We start from the raw sequence: 4,978 nt of genomic DNA on the forward strand, positions 1-4,978 counted from the left end.
CACAAGCCACTCCTTGGAAATTGTATACAGGGTGTCTATGAGTCAGAACCGACTCGACAGTACTTAACAACAATTTCTTAATTGTTATTTACCTTTTTTGTTTTCTAAATGATGACTTTAAATAGTTACGTAACTTGATGCTTTTAAATTTGTCTTTTGGTAATTTTCTAATTTAAGTTATATATTCATATTTTTTGTTTGCTCCATCAATGATATATGGGTAAATGATGCTTCTTGACTTGTCTCTGAACCCACGTTTCCTTACGTTTCATGAAAAAGAGGCCAGTGTGGAGAAGTTGTACTAGCTAACTATTCCTTAGCATATAGCTGAACTAGGATTCCCAGCCTGTCTTGAGTTAGGTGTGGCTGTGTGGCTGGGTTTTGGTCCATGTATACAGGAGAAGTAATGGGTGCCCTTCCAGATCTGACCCATAAACAACACCTTAATCTCAATCTCTCCATCTCTTTGCCTCTGTCTGTCTACTTGTCTATCTCTCTCTTGTATCTCTTTCTCTCTCTCTTGTATCTCTCTCTCTTTCTTTGTACCTTACTCTCTCTCCCACCCTCAGTTTGCCAGCTGTATATTAGTGCTATCCAAGGTGACTTGGGATGAATATATTTAATCAGCCTGGGTCCCACCTGTGATCTGGACTTTCCAATCCAGTTACTGTTGCATATGAATAAGCCACTAGTCTTGCAAGATGCTATCATGTTCAAAAATCAGTAGTGTTCATTACAGTGCAAGGGTCACTGAAAAGCTGAAGCCTAAACTTTGACCAAACACAGAAGACTGCTATCCAAAGGCATTGTGCCATTGTACGTCCCCACATCTCTGCTCACACTGTTGACACCCTGCAAAAACTTCATTTTGAGGTGTTAAAGTAGCCTCCCTATTAGTCCTGATCTTGCTCCATCAGACTGTCACCTGTTTGGTCCCCTGAAAGCAGCCCTCAGAGGACTAAGATTCACCTCTGATGAAAAAGTGAAGACAGTGGTGCATTCGTGGCTCACAGCTCAGCCTAAAACATTTTTTAAATAAGGGAATATGAAAACTTGTTGACAGATGGACGAAGTGTATTGAAAAGCAAGGAGATTATTTCAAAAAATGATACATTCGTTGTATCTTAAAGTTAATTAAAACACATCCTACAGCCAGAGTGTGGATAATTTTTGACTCACTTTCATCATAAGATCTGCATGAGTCGGAGCTGACTCGATGGCAACTAACACCAACACCAGTATTTAAAACAAAAACAAAAACAAAATTAGACTTGAGTTACACTGTGTAGATTATAGAATTAGTCTTTATGGATAATGAAATAGAAACATGAAGCTTAAGTTGCATATTTTGAACAAACCTTTCATCTGGGTCATTATAGCTTAGTATTATCTCCATCGTGAGGGAGATAAGGAAGACACACATTTGGCAGACAGGAAAGCTGTTCTGAAACAGAATAGTTCAATGAGTTTTCCAAAGTAGATATGAATCTCAGATTAAAAATCTAAATTCCTTATCCTCAAAAAAAAGAGCATAGTAGAGGTTTTAAGGCAATAATCAGGACTCATATTCTTCCTCCAATCAACCAAAAATTGTTTTCTGAATAAAACAAGGAGCTGCTGTTTTCAGTCAACATGAATTCCAGTCTGGTTTGCCCACGTGTAAGTGAAAACATCTATGTCACCACATTATTGTTGTGGTAGCTGTCGCTGAGTCAGTTTTGACTCATAGCAAATCCATGTAACAGAGCAGAACCTCCCCATGGTGTTTCCTAGGCTGTCATCTCCATGGGAGTAGATCACCAGATGGTCTTCCTGCAGAGCCACTTGGAAGATTCCAAGCACTAACCTTTCAGTTAACTCCCCAGCCAATAACTGTTGTTACACCAGGATTCCTATGTGACCACTACAAAGCAAACCCAACCCAACCTGATGCTATGGAGTAAATTCCAACTTACAGGGAGGAGATAGAACAGCTAGAACTGCTCCCATAAGGTTTCTAAGCCTGTAACTATTTTATAGAAGCAGACTGCCACATTTCTCTCCCGTGAAGCCAACTCGAACCCACAACTGAGCATTTTAACCACTGTGCTATTGTTGATGTTAAGTGCCGTTGAGTCAATTCTGACCCATAGTGACCCTGTCTAGGGTTTCCAAGGAGCAGCTGGTGAGCTCGAACTGCCAACCTTGCAGTTCAAATGACTTTGTAGTCAGGTGCATTAACCCATAGTGTCACACCAGGACTGTGCTATTAGAGCTCCTTTTATCACCACTACCACCAGCAGTTCTTTGGAAACCCTATACAGGGTTGCTATGAGTCAGAACCAGATCATTGGTGCTTAACAACAACAACAACAACAACCTGTCAAACAGTAATTGTAGGACACTACCAATTTGAAGTTACATCCTGACTTTGTTGTTGTTAGGTGCCATTGAGTCAGCACCGACCCATAGCAACCCTACTATGCACAGCAGAACGAAACATTGCCTGATCCTGGGCCAACCTCACTAATGTTGCCACACTTGAGTCCATCGATGCTGCCACTTGGCCAATCCATCTCGTTGGGACTTAAGCAATGTCAAAATTGAAAAAATAATGCAAGTTAGAATTGATGCAGCGTAACATAAAGTATAATTAAAAGTTGTGAATTATTTACAGATTTCTCCTTCAATGACTTTATGTGTGTAAGCAACTTTGGCAAAACAGGTTTTGGATGATGGCTGAAGATGGAGTCGTTCATATGAATAACAAACCCTTCCTGACTTCAACCCAGGAATATTAGAGTTACTCCATTGTCTCCAGGCATATGCTAATACAAATGAGAATTACAAGGAAAAATAATTTTTAAAAAAGATTCTACCATGCAATCTCCAGCATAATTTCTATTACAAAGTCTATATTTTCCAATTACTGATACTTCCTCTTTGTTTCCAAATTTTGCACTCCAATCACCAGTGATTATCAATGTATCTTTTTATAATTTTAATTTTTTAGAACAACTCAGCAAAATAAAATTCCATTTTATTGTTGGACAACATTGTTTCACACATACATCAAACAGGTAAAAAATAAATAAACAGCAACTTCATAGACAAAAAAGGAAAAGAAACTTTATCTTTGGCCTTTTTTAACCATCTCATACAAACCAACTACTTATAGTACAGCTAAGTACATACATAGAAAAAGTTATTGGAATGCTCAGAATTAGATTGTATTTTTTTGCTGTTATTTTTGCTTTTATTACAAGTTGTTGTTGTTTTTCTCCTTTGAGATTATAATGAACATGGTCACATCACAAGTACAGTCAGAATTAGGACAGAGAACCCTCCAAAGGCTGGTTTGGTCATCTGATATCATCAAAAATGGCTGATCCCTAACAATATGTTAACAAAAATATAAAACGTAAATGAAAAATACAAACAATTTTTCCTTTTTAAAGTACTTTTAAGAAAAAAGCAAAGCCTTGGAAGTTTTGGTTCTTTTTTCTCCCCTGTTGCAAGTTCATGTTGTGGTTTTGTTTAGGTGGTGTGTGAGCGTGTGTTATCTGCGGGTGGCGCTGCCCAAAGTGGGTGGGTGGGACTCTACTCGGAAGGTGACCACGTCTACATTCTGACATGGAAAATGGAGAGTGAATAGGTCAAGGTGGCCTTTTTGAAGTTTAACTTTTCCTTTTTTGAGTGTCTCGTCATCTTAGTCGGTCTAGTGCTTCTTGGCATCAACATCATCATCCTCTTCATCTTCAGCTGCCCGTTTATCCGTAGGTGCCTCGGCCTCCTCGTCTTCATCTCCATCTTTTCCTCACCATCACCTTCTTCCTCTTCCTCCTCCTCACCTTCTTCCTCTTCCTCGTCTACCTGATTGTCAGCCTCCTGTTCCCCATTTTCCTCATTAGTGTTCCCACTAGCGGGTACGTCTCTTTCATTTTCTGTTTCCTCCACAACCTCCTTATTCTTTAAATCCTTAGTGGTGATCTTGGAGCTGGTGTCCACAGCCGTGTCTGTCGCACGACGGTGATCCGATACAGAGGATGACAAAGAGAGCTTGAGTTCCGGGACTCTGGCGAGAGAGCTCAGGGAGTCCATTGTGGTGGCGTAGTGGAGCGGCAGACGGGGCTGCGGCTAGTGGCTAGTGGGAAGCTGCACCCAGAACAATGCAAAGATGGCTTTTCAAAGCAGCCAGTTAGGGCATCAATGCATCTTGACTGCATGTTTGATTAATTTCAAACTTCAGAAGTTGGTAGAATTCTTCGGTTTCTTCATCACTGGCTTTGGTGGTTGGTGTGTAAATTTGAATAATAGTTGTATTAACTGGTCTTCCTTGTAGGTGTTTAGATATTATCCAATATCAAACAGCATTGTATTTTTAAGATACATCTTGAAATGTTCTTTTTGATGATGAATGTAACACTATTCCTTTTCAATTTGTCATTACCAGCATAGTAAACTGTATGACTGTCAGATTCAAAATGGCTAATACCTGTCCATTTCAGCTCATTAATACCTAGGATATCAATCTCTATGCATTCCATTTTATTTTTACAACTTTCAATTTTCCCAGATACATACTTTATGCATTCCACTTTCCAATTATCAATGGATATTTGCAGCTGTTTCTTCACATTTTGAGTTGTGCCCCATCAGCAAATGAATACCTCCCAAAGGATTTGCTCCATCCACATCATTAAGGTCAACTTTAAGGAGGCAATTCTTCCTCAGTCATATTTTGAGAACCTTTCAATTTGAGGCTCATCTTCCAGCACTATATCAGACAATGTTTAACTGCTATTCATCAGGTTTCCAGGGGCTAATCCCTCAGAAGTAGACCACCTATTCCTTTTTCCTACTCTGTTCTTAGTCTGGAATCTCTGCTGAAATCTGTCCACCATAGGTGAGCCTGCTGGTATTTGAAATGCCAGTGGTAGAGCTTCAACCATCACAACAACATGCAAGTATGACAAACTGACGGACACATGACCATTTT

At 39.6% G+C, this 4,978-nt stretch overlaps 1 pseudogene; it reads right to left on the reverse strand.

Annotated features, from left to right (window-relative positions):
* Window positions 1-3,538: 3,538 nt before the first annotated feature.
* On the reverse strand, window positions 3,539-4,080 carry LOC102811202 (annotated as a pseudogene).
* Between the last annotated feature and the right edge of the window lie 898 nt (window positions 4,081-4,978).

The sequence above is a fragment of the Chrysochloris asiatica genome, unplaced genomic scaffold, assembly GCF_000296735.1.
Source record: "Chrysochloris asiatica unplaced genomic scaffold, ChrAsi1.0 scaffold00296, whole genome shotgun sequence".
NCBI lineage: Eukaryota > Metazoa > Chordata > Mammalia > Afrosoricida > Chrysochloridae > Chrysochloris > Chrysochloris asiatica.